At 38.6% G+C, this 15,117-nt stretch overlaps 1 long non-coding RNA gene across 2 annotated transcripts in view; it reads left to right on the top strand.

Moving 5' to 3' along the window:
• The window catches only part of LOC129010383 (uncharacterized), a 39,170-nt gene that overhangs the window by 11,293 nt on the left and 12,760 nt on the right, over positions 1–15,117 (top strand). Inside the window, exons 3-5 of one of the 2 annotated variants that reach the window (XR_008492987.1) lie at positions 1,314–1,476; positions 2,752–2,891; positions 14,281–14,441. This is a non-coding gene — a long non-coding RNA (uncharacterized LOC129010383). The remainder of the gene's footprint in view (positions 1–1,313; positions 1,477–2,751; positions 2,892–14,280; positions 14,442–15,117) is intronic. The other variant, XR_008492986.1, reaches the window with a different exon arrangement.

The following is a 15,117-nucleotide window of genomic DNA, read 5'->3' as shown; positions in this document are numbered from 1 at the left end:
AAAATGATCCTGCTAGTCCACATGAGCCAACCTTTGTCATTATCTACTCCAGAACTAGCATGGTGGACACACTGACATAGTATTCATGGTGCCAAAGGTAGAATGTATAGATGGTCCCAATAACATGGACTTTAACTCATAAAGTTCATTCTCATTGCATCTCTAAATACCCAATCTGCTTGTAAGAGAGATCAAAATTGAGTTTCAATTATGACACTAGTCCCAAGGAGAACAGCCACTTTGTTCTAAGCCGATTAAATTGGATCCCTTCCATCCCAGAAAACCCAGTGATTAATCACAGCCTTAGATATATATTTCATAGGCAGATTTGCTTTCCTGCTGGGGGAGCCTCAGCCAGTACCATTATCTGTGTGCTTATAGGTGGCTTGATCCACAAGCATGAAATTTCATACAGCATAGCATCCAACAGGAACCCACTTCACAACAAGGAGGTTCATGAAAGGGCCCCTAAACGTAAGATCTTATCAGCCATACAACACATTGCATTGCCTGGAAGGAGCCAGCTTGAGAGAATTGGAATTACTTACTAATGGCGTGGTTGAAATACCAGGTTGGGGTAATACTCTGTGAGGATAGATTACCATTTTTTAGAATGTAGTATATGCATTAAATCAGAGACCTCTATATGGTGTTGTGTAGCTAAGGGAAGACTAAATTGATTCGTAAAATCAGAGTAATAAAACAATGGCTCTATTTACCATCTTCCCAATGGCCCATTGGGAGAATGTTTGTCTCTCATTCCTGCCATTCTGAGTTCTGCATGACTAGGGGTCCTGTCCCCGAACGGAGGCAATCTGTCCATGGGAAAAGCAAGGTTCCCCTTGAGCTACAGGTTATGGCAGGCACCTGGGCACTTTGGACCCCTTGCGAAGATGTCAACAGATAAGGGGTCACCATGATGGCAGGCATAACTGACCCTGATTGAAAGGAGATGAAAAATGCTCTTACACAATGGGGGCAAGAGAAGAATGAGAAGAATATGCGTGGAACTCAAGTGATCCACTTTGGTACCTTCTTATATTCCTTCGTCTAATAACTGTGAGTGAACATGTATAGCAATCCCTGACTGAGAAGAGTATGATTACCAGCAGGTCAACCCATCAGGGATGAAGGTTAGGCTGCAGTATCAAGTCCGCCAGCAAGATCTTCACAGAAAATCCACGAGAGCGGGAGAATTTGTCATTGATACTGGAGGAGAGAGAAAGTAGGAACCTCATGTAGTGCTAAGATCAACTGCAGCAACCAAGTCTGTAATGTGTTCCATACACTCAATCTTCTAATCTTCCCTTCAGTGAATAAGGCCCATGGGGCACATTGAGTAACTGCTTCCTGATCATGTGCAGAAGACCTGTGCAGCCGAAGGGGTGGATGCTGGCAGCCTTAGATTCCAGTGCTCACATCTCCCTTCACAAAAACCTGCTTCAAGGACCATAGATCTCCATCCTCCCACCCAAGGTATTTCCAAACACTAACCAAAAGTTGCAGTGGGGTAGTAGAGCCAGGACATTTCTGCCCAACATGCACCTCCCACTGGGCATTTTTGCCTGTGGACTCCTTATGTGCCTGGCTGGATTTCTTAGAGACCTGCAGCAGTGTGAGTGTGAGTCTTCCTTCCCTCTCTCCACTTGCTGGCATCAAACCTGCCTTATGGTCTAAAGGCTCTCCTTGCATGTCCCTGTCTACTCTTCTCTTCATCCTTCACAAGAATTTCTCATAATAGACCTTTCATGTGTATAACGTCATCTTGGCATCTGCTTCTCAGTGGACATGAATTGGCAGAAATATTTATCAAATGGAGAATACGTAAATAAATAAATGAACAGACCAGTGTTTAAATCCTTATTTTGCAACATTATCACATACTTGTACAGTATATTTTGTCTCTTGTAATTTTGTTCTCCTCCTCTTTCTCCACTTGCTCCCCTTTTTTTAAAATAAAGTCTCTGTTTGAGGATTTCCTATTTTCCACTAAATTTATGGGCTTTGAGAATGGCCCAACCCTCAAGTCTCTCAACCCTATCCCCAAACCTAGGTGAACACATGTCTCACAGTCCAGGACTGAAAACTACACTCTTGTCCTGACCCCTCAACCACATAGATTAGCTACCTTGGGTACCCCTTCCCTCTCTATTGCTGCTTTCTCCTTTGGCCCCTCACCCTCTGAAACTAAGTGGAAAAAAAAAAGAAAATTAGGGTAAATAAAGGTAAAAAGGGAAGACTAGGAACTTTTGCTTAGTATTGAGCTAGTTTACAGGGCACTTCTTGTCTTTACAGGAAAGATAGCTTCTAAAACTCCTTAATGTTGTTTATAAGGTCCCTGCCTTTTCTAAATACAGCAGCAGCAGCAGACCCGTTATGGGTAACAAGTAGGGCTCAGTGTGTCATTTGCTATTTTGCACCATGACAAGCCTGAACAGCTGTTCAGTGTGAAGAGCATCTCCACCCAACAAGGAGATTTTCCAAAAGACAAAGGGAATTGTTCTGGCCTTGTGACTCATAGAGAGTAAATAGAGAGTAAGTGTCCAATTATGGTCACTTCAATATTACATTCTGGGACACTTTGTTATGCTTGAGTGTGTCCCTCTTTCTCAGAGAAAACAAGGGATGCACAGAGAAATTGCAGCCTAAATGGGAAGGTACTTAGGAAAGAGGAAGAAACCTCTTTTGCTCTTTGAGAAGGACATAAAATAAGTGAACCAGTGGTGCTTTTTTTCTGTTGTTTTATCTCAGGTCTGCCTTTGAGCTGCACTCATTCCTGTTTAGCTTTTATTGTCAAGAACGTAGAATTAAAATAGGAAGAACACCTTTTCTTCAGCTCGAGATTTCCTGAAGGAGGATCTGCATTTCACGTGGATGGTCAGGATACTAAGGTCTCTGAGCCTCTCAGTTCCTTCATCTGTATGATGGGTAATGGTAGCACCAACCTCACAGGGTGCTCATGGGGATCACCTAAAAAGCTGGTTAGGAAACTAACTGGCATATCTAAGTAATCAAAAGATGAAAGGCAGTAAGACGTGGTGGAGAGACTGGGAACTAGAGGAAGGTGGTCTGGTCCAAATGACAAAGGTCTAATGACAAAGGTCCAAATGACAAAGGTCAACTGTCATTAACCATTTGTGTGACACTGGCCTGCCTCTCTTGCTTTAGTTGCTTTATCTGAAAAATGGAATGTGTGCATATATATATATATATATATATATTTGTTGTACATATATGTGTGATATGCATATACACACATATACAGACATATATTTACAAGCCTATATATATGCGTGTGTGTGTGTGTGTGTGTGTGTGTGTGTGTGTGTGTGTGTAGAGAGAGGGAGAGACAGAGACAGGGAAAGAGGGTTGCTGTATTATATAATTTAACTCATGCAAAGCACTTGGGAGAGTGCCTACATGTTGCTGCTGCTCAACACAATGTAGATCTTCTGGTCATTATAATTATGTAAGCACATAATCTAGACTTGAAGTTGGATACCCAGGGAAGTCTCAGCTGACAGCAAGATTGGCCCCCAGATTTTCCTCAGGCAAAAGGAAAAGAATGAAAGACAATAAGTGCCTTCCTCAAAAAAGTAGAAAAACTTCAAATAAACAACATAATGATGCATCTCAAAGAATTAGAAAAGCAAGGGCAAACCAAACCCAAAATTAGTTGAAGAAACAAAAAATAAAGATCAGGGATGAGACAAATGGAGTTGAGACTAAAAAAATACAAAAGATCAATGAAACAAAAAGTCAGCTTTTTGAAAAGATAAATAAAATTGACAAACCTTCAGCCAGACTAAGGAAAAAGGAGAGAATACCCAAATAAATAAAATTAGGATGAAAAAGAGAACATTACAACTAATACCACATAAATCCAAAGGATCATTAGAACCTATTATTAGCAACTATATACCAACAAACTGGAAAATGTAGAAGAAATGGATAAAGTCCTAGACACATACAACCTACCAAGATAGAACCATGAAGAAATCCAAAACCTGAGTAGACTAATAACAAGATAGAAGCAGTAGTAAAAATTCTCCCATCAAACAGCACCTGCTGAATTCTACCAAACATTTAAAGAGGAACGGATGTCAATCCTACTTAAATTATTCCAAAAATATCAAAGAGTAGTGAATACTTTCAAACAAATTCTATGAGGCCAGTATTACCCTGATACCAAAACCATACAAAGACACCAAAAGAAAATTACAGGCCAAAATCCGTAATGAGCACAGATGCAAAAATCCTCAAAGAAATACTAACAAACTTAATCTAATAACATATTAAAGAGAACATTCATCTTGATTAAGTGGGATTCATGCAAGAATGTTTTAACATATGCAAATCAGTAAATGTGATACATCATAACAGAGTAAAGGACAAAAAACATAAGTTCATTTCAATAAATGCAGAAAAAGCACTTGATAAAATTTAACATCTCTTCATGATAAAAACTCTCACAACACTGGGAATAAAGGGAACATACCTCAATATTATAAAAGTCATATACAACAAAACCACTGCTAGTATCATAATAAACAGGGAAAAACTGAAAGCTCTTTCACTAAGATATGGAACATGACAAGGATGCCCACTTTCACCGCTTTTTTTCAACGTAGTCCTAGGAGTCCTAACCAGAGCAACTAAACAAGGGAAAGAAATAAAGGGCATCCAATTTGGGAAGGAAGAAGTCAAACTGTCTATGTTTGCAGATGATACAATCTTATATTTTAAAAAATCTACAGACTCCACCAGAAAAATACTGTTAGTGCTGATAAACAAACTCAGTAAAGAATCAGAATATAAAATCAACATACAACAAATCAGTAGCATTTCTATAGGCCAACAGTGAACAATCTGAAAAAGAAATCAAGAAAGGAATCCCATTTACAATAGCTACAAATAAAAAAATATTTAGCAATAAATGTGACCAGAGAACTAAACAATCTCTACAATGAAAACTATACAACACTGATGAAAGTAATTGAAGAGGACACAAAAAAAAACAAAAAATATTTCATGTTCATGGATTGGAAAAAGTAATATTGTTAAACTAGCTATACTACACAAAACAATCTACAGATTCAATGCAAACTCTATCAAAATACCAAAATTTTAAAGAAATGTTTTTATTTAAAATCTTAAAATTTTAATGAATCTACAAAATACCCAGAATAACCAAAGCACACATGAGGAAAAAGAATAAAGGTGAAGGCATCACATTTCTTCACTTCAAATTATACTACAAAGCTGGCCAGGTACGGTGTCTTGTGCCTGTAATCCCAGCATTTGGGAGGCCAAGGCGGGTGGATAGCTTTAGCCCAGCAGTTCGAGACTAGCCTGGGCAACATGGCAAAACCCCTCTCTACAAAAAACACAAAAATTAGCCAGGTGTGGTAGTGCATGCCTGTAATCCCAGCTACAGGGGAGGCTGAAGCACAAGAATCACTGTAATTCAGGAGGCGGATGTTGTAGTGAGTTGAGATCATGCCACGTCACTCCAGTCTAGGTGACAGAGTAAAACTCCGTCTCAAAAAAATAAAATAAAATAAAATAAAAAAATCTATCTATCTATCTATCTATCTATCTATCTATCTATCTATCTATCTATCTATCTATGCTGTAAAGCTATAGTAACTAAAACAGCATGGTACTGCCATAAAAACAGACACATAGACTAATAGAACAGAATAATAGAGATCCCAGAAATAAATACACACATTTACAGTGAACTTATTTTTGACAAAGGTGCCAAGAACATACTTTGGGGAAAGGACAGTCTCTTTGATAAATAGTGCTGGGAAAACTGGACATCCATATGCAGAAGAATGAAACTAGACCCCTATCTCTGGCCATATACAAAAATAAATTTAAAATGGAGTAAAAGAATTAAATCTAAGACCTGGATCTATGAAACTACTACAAGAAAATATTGGGAAACTCTCTAGGACATTGGTCTTGGCAAGGATTTCTTGAATAATACCCCCCACACACAGGCAACTAAAGCAAAAATGAACAAATGGAATTAAGCTAAAAACCTTCTGCACAGCAAAAAAAATAAATAAATAAATAAAAAGGTGAAGAGACAGCCCACAGAATGAGAGAAAAATATTTGTGACCCACTCATCTGACAAGATATTAATAAACAGAATATAGAAAGTGCTCAAACAACTCTATAGGAAAAAAATCTAATAATCCAACTAAAAATAGGCAAAAGATCTGAAGAGACTTCTCCAAGAAGATGTACAAATGGCCAACAGGTATATGAAAAAATCCTCATCACTTATCATCGAGAAATGCAAATCACCGCTGTAGTGAGATATCATCTCACTTCAGTTAAAAAGGCTTTTATCCAAAAGGTAATAAGTTCTGGTGAGGATATATACTGTTGTTGAGAATGGAAATTAGTACAACCACTATGCAGAACAGTATGAAGGCTCCTCAAAAAACTAAAAATAGAACTACCACATGATCCTGGAATCCCACTCCTGGGTATATCTATAAAAGAAAAGAAATTCATATATTCCAGAGATAGCTGCATTCCCATGTTTATTTTAGCACTATTCACAGTATTTACACTATTCTAATATTTGGAGTCAACCTAAGTGTCTATCAGTGAATGAATAAATAAAGAAAATGTGGTACATTACACAATGGCGTATTATTCAGCCTCTGAAAAGGATGAAATCCTGCTATTTGCAACAACATGGATGGAACTAGAGGAAATTAAGTAAAATAAGTCAGGGACAGAAAGACAAATATTGCATGTTCTCACTTATATGCTGGAGCAAAGAAAAGTTGATTTTATGGAGGTGGAGAGTAGAATGCTGGTAACCAGAGGCTAGGAAGGGTTTTTTGGGAGGCATAAACAAGCAGTTAGAAGGAATAAGTTCTAATGTTTGATAGCAGAATAAGGTGACAATATTTAACAACACTGTATTGCATATTTTAAAATAGCTAGAAAAGAAAACTTGAAATGTTCCCAACACACAGAAACAATAAATATTTGAAGTGATGGAGACCCCAGATATCCTGACTTGATCATTACATTTAACAAAATATCACATGTACCCCATAAATATGAACACATATTATGTGTCTATAAAACACTAAAAAATAATTTCCCAGTAAACTAATATCAAGCAGAGCCACTCTGTGATTCCTATAGACTAAGGTGATAACTAGACCACTTTAAAATCATGTCTGAATTCTCAAAAATATAAGGATATTAAAGAACCTACAAAAACAACCAAACATCCCTTTATTTTCCTGAATGATATGAGTGAATACAGTTTTTTCTTAATTATAGGCTTACATTTGATCTGGTATTTCTGCCTTTTAGATAGACATATGAACATGTCCAGTTGTAGAATTAACCTTGCTTTCAGAAAGCATTTTATTCAAAGCCTAACTTCACGGAACCTACCCAAAAATCATCTGAAAGAAGACAGCCCAAATCCTAGAATGACTTGTTTCTAATACAGTCTTCTTGAGACACCTAATGGTTCCCATGGTGCTCACCCTGTCTTGTTGCCACAAGGCAATTAACCCAACTTTGCTAAGCTACAAGTGTGTCCCTGCATGTCTTTGATTGAAGGGTATTGGTGCCATTCTCACTAGAGTGGGCCCTGCTCTGTGCTGACCCTCTCCTCAGTGTGAGACCCTGCACCTCTTTAGCATCAGCCACTGACTCCCACTGGATGGGAACCTCCACATGAGCAGGCCTATTAGCATCTGAATTTGATAGAAGAGAAAACTAGAACCAGAGAGGTAAAGTCACTGCCCACACCCATGAAGCTGTAGGTGGCTGGGAGTCCAACCCAGCCTCCTGCCTTCCCAGCTCTAGGACCTGCATTCTTTCATTGCATTCTTTTTAACCAGAAAGTTTGCCTTTTTTTTTTTTTCGCCCAGGGTCTTCTCCATCACCCAGGCTAAATAGAGCACAGTGGTACAATTAAGGGTCACTGCACCCTGACCTCCCAGAATTCATGCCTACCTCTCACTTCAGCCTTCCGCCTAGCTAGGACCACAAGAATGCACCATCATGCCTGGCTAATTTTTGTATTTTTTATAGAGACAGAGTCTTGCCGTGTTGTCCAGGATGGTCTCCAACTCCCGGGCTCAAGCGTTCCTCCCAAAGTGCTGGGATTGCAGGCATGAGCCATCATGCCTAGCCAAAAATTTGCTTTTAACTCAAATTGCTCAAACCTACCTGGTTTTCTGAGTCACATTGAGCACTTATTAAAAGTACTTATTCCTGGGTACCACCCTGAACTTATATGACTCTCCCAGTGAGAAGCCTGGCATCTTTACATTTACCAACATCATCAGGTCATTATTTTTTACCAGTCAGATTTAGAAAACTTTATTTGGATAATACAACATGTGTAGAGGTAAGACACCTGCCAAATTAAGTTCACCAGGCTTTATTGAAGATAAAATCTAATTAGCCATCTCCTTAGTGAGAAGTAACCTTTTATTGAAAGATACTTTCTTGTTTTTTCTGCTTCTCACTAATTCTTCCATAAAAATTATAAGGGAATAAAAATAAAAAGCTGAGAGGCAGAAGTATTTACCACTTACCATTCATTCAGGGCAATAGGCAGTTTCAAAGAGGACAGGAAAGAAGAAAACAAAATTCTGTCCAACATAAAGCTTTCCCTGCTGTGAAAGGCAGCACAGTGGCAACTCTGATTGTTTTGGATCTGGTCACATTTCAAGGGCTGCACTCATAAAATACTACATTGACAAACATAATGAACTTTAATGTTGTCTCCCTTCACTAAAGGAAATCAAGGACATGCAGAGAAAAATCAGGAAACTTCCTTGCAATGAATGATTGGGTTCTAGGTGGAGATAAAGTGGACTTGGTTATATGTTCAAGAATATTGAAGATTTCTCCATCTTTCCACTCTCTGGACTGAGGGCAGGCTGAAGCATTACAAAATAGGTAATCTTGGCTGTGTGCAGTGGTTCATGCCTGTAATCCCAGCACCATGCGAGGCCGAGGCAGGTGGATAACTTGAGGCTTGGAGTGACCAGCCTGGCCAACATGTCAAAACCCCATCTCTACTAAAAATACAAAAATTAGCCAGGCATAGTGGCATGTGCCTGTAATCCCAGCTACTCAAGAGGCAGAGACAGGAGAATTGCTTGAACCCAGGAGGCAGAGGTTTCAGTGAGCCAAGATCATGTCACTGCACTCCAGCCTAGGAGACAGAGTGGAACTCTGTCTCAAAAAAAAAAAAAAAAAAAAAATACTACTGCTAATAAAAAAAAAAAAAAGCGGTAACCCAGCTACCTATATGTTAAAGAAACCTGATGAGGGCTGCTTAGCAGATACTCTGACTTTATACAAAAGTGGTTAGGCGATGTCAAACCACTTTGCTTTCAGAAAGTATTTTATTCAAAGCCTCACTTCATGGAACCTACCCAAAAATCATCTGAAAGAAGAAGGCCCAAATCCTAGAACAACTTGTTTCTAATACATCCTCTCTTGTTGCCACAAGGCAATTAACCCAACTTTGCTAAGCTACAAGTGTGTCCTGGCATGTCTTTGATTGAAGGGCATTGGCACCATTCTCACCAGAGTGGGTTCAGGGAACAAAAGACCTGGATTTCCTCTCCTCTCATTCTCTGATTTCTTGCAATTAACTCTCACTTTCCAATCTAACTGGATGTTGGAGGGCAAAGAGTCTAATTAATGGTGCCAAACCATATTGTTAGTCCTCATGGGTACAGAGTGGGAGGGAAAATGGTGAAGAGTATTGAAGTGTTGCCAGTGGAGAATATCTGGCACACAACTCGAGGGTCACTATCTTTGTTTTAGAAAAAGTACTGTGAGCTGTAAAACGTTTTCAGTTTTTCCATGACCCCATGACCGGCAACAGAAAGTATTTGGAATAAGAGTGATTCATACTCTAAAGAACACAATAGTAAAAATTCCTATAGACCAGCATAGCACAAAACAAACTCTTGTAGCCTTGGGAAGTACTAAGATGAAGAAGGATAATTTCTGGGCATGAGGAGCCTCTCAGAAGGGAACAAGAGTTGATACAGTAGCAACCTGTGTGACCCAGTTACCTAGTACAAGATAGGATAAAGGATGTCTCTGCAGAGGGCTGCATAGTCCAAAGATACCATGTGGGCCATGATACTGTCTAAGTCATTTGAACAGAGATACAACTTTGGAGAGATGCAGTGGCAACCCTAAATCATTATGACAATGGCAATCACAAGTACTAGGCACTCTTGCAAATGCTTTGTATTGACTCATTCACCCATTGCATCAACTCTAGGGTGTGCATTACATAACCCCCATCACAGAGAAGTTAATCTTGCTCAAGCCCTCATAAATTGAGTAAGGTCAACATTCCTCAGAGATGAGAGGAAGTTAAAAATAGAGCTTAAGTAGAATTGCAGAATAAAGCAAGATAAAATTATATGTCTTGATTATCTGAATTTGTGGATGGAGTTGTGTGCCTTCCACATACAGATGGTTTTTCCTAGTCTTGATTGCTGCTGGAAGAGATTTCAGGAAGTATCCTAGGCACAATGGTGGTTGAGTTTTTGTTTCTGGGTAGCCACCAGTCTGCCTGATCGTATAAATACAACATCCTAATGGCAGGTGAGCAGTCTGAGGTCTGAAGGAAAGTAAGCTCAGTCCCAATAGATAGGAAATGCTAAGAAGGGCCTAGAATTCAGACACAGAACTCCTGTGGCGTAGTCCCTCTGTGGTAGATATAGGAAACGACAACCTCTGAGAGTCTTCAACTTCAGCTAAGATACAACCTTGTGCCTTTTAAGGAGAAGCACCTTAAAGCAGAGATTCCAAAACCTTGCTTTGAAACATTTCAAGATGTCTCTCATTAAAGGAATGCAATACATATGTAAGTGCTTAATAATTTAAATATATATATTAAATATATATTAAGTATACATGTATATTTAAATATATACTTTAATATACAAATACATATTTTAATGTATATTAATATATATATTTGAATTCATATTAAGTACTTTTTGAATCACTTTAAATGTCATGAATGAGTGGACAGGATGTCACAAAATTATCACAGATTGTAGTCAATTCAAATGCTTAGGAATCATGTGTTGCATGACCAAATTTCCTATGACACCAGCATTTTTTTCTATAGTAAGAGAGCCTCAATAGAGCACATTTGACGTGTTTCTTATGCATAGACATGGGCTGATTCTTTATTAGCTACACAGGTCAGTGACAGGACCAAGCAACATCAAATCTGTTGACAAACTGAGTGATAAAACAATCACATCTACTCCTGTTTATTGTATTCTTTAGACATTTAATAGGTCTGTGGTGGGGATCAACGCTGTGTTTTTCCAGCAACCTCAGAGGTGGCATTGAAGCTCCTAGTCCTTAAAAATTTCCAGCAACCTCAGAGGTGGCATTGAAGCTCCTGGTCCTTAAAAATTTCCAGCACCCTCAGAGGTGGCATTGAAGCTCCTGGTCCTTAAAAAGCACTCTGAGCATCATGGTTCCAGAAGATCCCGTTAGGCCTCATAAGCCAGGATTGCATCACTGTTCACCTTTGGTTCTAAGGGAGGCAGGGAAAGCATTTGGCAAAGAGGAATGGGAAGTCAGTGCTGTAGCAGACCAACCATGACTCAGTCTCTGGGGCTGGGCAAATTACTGTCTGGACAAAAGCAATTTAGCCATAAAGAAAAAACAACGACTACCGGGAAGAAAATTGTTGCTGCCAAGGCAAATGTTCCAGAGAAGCTCGTGTAGCAAAGAAAATGGACTTTCCGAGCATGTTTCATCTCTTTTTTTTTTATTTTTATTTTTTCTTTTTATTATTATTATTATTATTATTATTATTATACTTTAGGTTTTATGGTACATGTGCACAATGTGCAGGTAAGTTACATATGTATACATGTGCCATGCTGGTGCGCTGCACCCACTAACTCGTCATCTAGCATTAGGTATATCTCCCAATGCTATCCCTCCCCTCTTCCCCCACCCCACAACAGTCCCCGAAGTGTGATGTTCCCCTTCCTGTGTCCATGTGTTCTCATTGTTCAATTCCCACCTATGAGTGAGAATATGCGGTGTTTGGTTTTTTGTTCTTGTGATAGTTTACTGAGAATGATGATTTCCAATTTCATCCATGTCCCTACAAAGGACATGAACTCATCATTTTTTATGGCTGCATAGTATTCCATGGTGTATATGTGCCACATTTTCTTAATCCAGTCTATCAGAGAAATACAAATCAAAACCACAATGAGATACCATCTCACACCAATTAGAATGGCAATCATTAAAAAGTCAGGAAACAACAGGTGCTGGAGAGGATGTGGAGAAATAGGAACACTTTTACACTGTTGGTGGGACTGTAAACTAGTTCAACCCTTGTGGAAGTCAGTGTGGCGATTCCTCAGGGATCTAGAACTAGAAATTCCATTCGACCCAGCCATCCCATTACTGGGTATATACCCAAAGGACTATAAAGCATGTTTCATCTCTTATGAGAGCTCCCTTTGTCTGTCTACTCCCAGTATCCAATATATAAGTTGCAGTTACCCTTTTATCATCTTTGCTGATTTTTAAAAAATACTTTCAAACATACAGAGAAATTTAAAGGAAATTATAACAAAACTGCATACACCGCCCAAATTCAATGAAGATTTAGACTTTGCCATATTTCCTTTATTTATTTTGGAGCCATTTCAAGAAAAATTACAAACAGCATGATACTTCTACTCTAAATACCTTATCACACATCTCCAGAAAATAAGGAATCTCCTATATCAGCTAACACTATTTTGATGTTTAACAAAATTAGCAAATTATTCATTTCACCCTGTCCACATTTAAATTTCTCCAATTGTCCCCTAATTATTTGGTGTAGCAGCTTTTAATGGATCCAGGATCCAGCCAAGAATTAACTGATTTCACCTTAATTGTTCTCGTTTCTTCCAGTCTCCTTGCTCCTTATACTTTAGATTATCACTGGGCCCCCTGATCCCCTTCCTTTACTATTCAAACTGCAGATGGATTATTCTCTCAAAATTTATGCTACTTATTTTTTCTGTCTTCAAGGGAGTGTCTCACCACTCACGGGCACCACTCCAATGCTACTGAATCTGGAACACCTACCATGTCTTGGATTTGACCTGTGCTTTATCATGAAAATTTCCTGTCATTCTTCCCTTTGCATGCTCCATTCTACCCATCATTTCTTTCTTCCAAATTTTTATTCATCCTTCAAAGCCTGAATTCCATGTCTGATGTTTATTTGATTAGCTCAGATCAGAGAAACCCCCCATTTTAAAAATGTAACAACAATCAGTCCCATAAAGTCTTGAACTGAAGTTGTTTCTATGCACATTTGCTCCGTCCATTGGCATTCTAAGACCTAGAGGCAGGGTTCCTGTCGAATTAGCTCTATATTCCTAATGATTTTGGTAGTCCCTGCTCCATGGTGCTTACTGGGTAAATGTTTGATGAGTGAATGAAGGTGTGAAAATGGTTAAAGACATGCTGATTCCATCTGTTAAAGATACTCTAAGTGGCCACCATCCTGAGTACAAGAAAGCTCCTGTGGCTGCGAATTTTTCAGGTTTTCTAAATATTTGAGTGACATAGAAAATATAATTCAAAACAGCTTAGGTACACAAGATAGTTTTTTGGTGTAACTCTTTATTGGAAGAAATGAATTCAGGCAAGGCTGGGATTGGGGCTCACACAAGGATAACAGGATTTGGTCTCCATCTCCCAGGTCTTCCCTTATCCATGCTGACTTCATTGTCAGGCTCCACATGGAATTGAGATGGGATCTGGGAGGGCTGTATCCTCTCGGGTTCAAGTCCTATTAAAAAATATGTTTTTGCTCTACACAATAGCCCCAAAGAGTCTTATCTCTCATTTATTCATTAGATCAATAACTATTCCTAAAGTACTGTGGTCATGTCAATGAGATGCTTTGATTTCCCTAATATGAGGTACATATTTAATTCCAGAAAAGAATGAGAGCATTCTATGGAAGAAAAATGTTATCACCTTTTTTTCCCCACTGTGTGATAAAGTAGAAGATGCCTATTGAAATTAACGAACATTTTAAAACTTACTGAATCTAGAATAATAGAGCAGATATGGATAAATTTGGCTCATCTGGGAACTAACTATGGTTTAGTACAGGAACAGCAATTAAGTAGCTCTTATCCTGACCTGCAGCAGACATTCCTAGTCAATCTTGTCACTTTTCCTTCTAATCCTAGTTGCATCTTTAGAAAAATCTCAGCACATCTCTGGGCAATGAAATCATTCTTTTGGGACCTGACACATGAACTGAAGTGTAATTGGCATTCTTTATGGAAGGGGCATGGATTTAAATTGTCATGAGTTCAAATACCAACCCCACCTATCACTTACTATACAGGTGAATGTAGATAAGTGTTATAACTCTTATAAGTTTTTATTTTTTTTGTCATTTTGGAAAGTGGGAAAATTAAATATATATCCATATATTAAGTGAGTATAGCTAAGTTCATAACCCAGGCAATATTAAATACGTGCTATTTTGCCTTCTCCTTCCCAAAAGAGATCCTCTCTGCACTGAGTGGAGCTTGTGGGGTCCTGTCTTTGAGGAATTGAAGGCAAGGAAACCTCAGCCTGTAATCAAGTAGCTATAACTCTCCCTATGAAATTCAAGATTGAGGGTTTCAACTCATCCAAATCACCTTGCACAACCTATCTTTGGATAAATGATAGCCTTGGAAGAACAAATGTATTTCAGGACACTAAAAAGACTTAATCTATGATTGAAAAAATACTAGCCCACTCAGTACAAAACCTTTGTAAGATTTCACTGGAAAATTTTAACAATGTAATTTGTGACAGGGGGTTGCTGCCTTTAGAGGAGAGGGCATGCTGCATGGAGCTGCTTGGCTTAGGGACCAGCCTTGCCCCCAGGACACTTAAGGCAAATCAATATCTCTTGGATAAGTTTCTCCTTTAGAGCCCATTTACACTTATTTTTTTTTCTTTACTCTGAAGACACACAATCAATGAAACATGAGTGATAACCTAGCCTGAACTGAATATTTGTTTCTTAT

The sequence above is a fragment of the Pongo pygmaeus genome, chromosome 10, assembly GCF_028885625.2.
Source record: "Pongo pygmaeus isolate AG05252 chromosome 10, NHGRI_mPonPyg2-v2.0_pri, whole genome shotgun sequence".
Classification (NCBI taxonomy): domain Eukaryota; kingdom Metazoa; phylum Chordata; class Mammalia; order Primates; family Hominidae; genus Pongo; species Pongo pygmaeus.
Note: the sequence above shows the minus strand (reverse complement) of the source record. Positions and strands in the feature narration are given on the sequence as shown.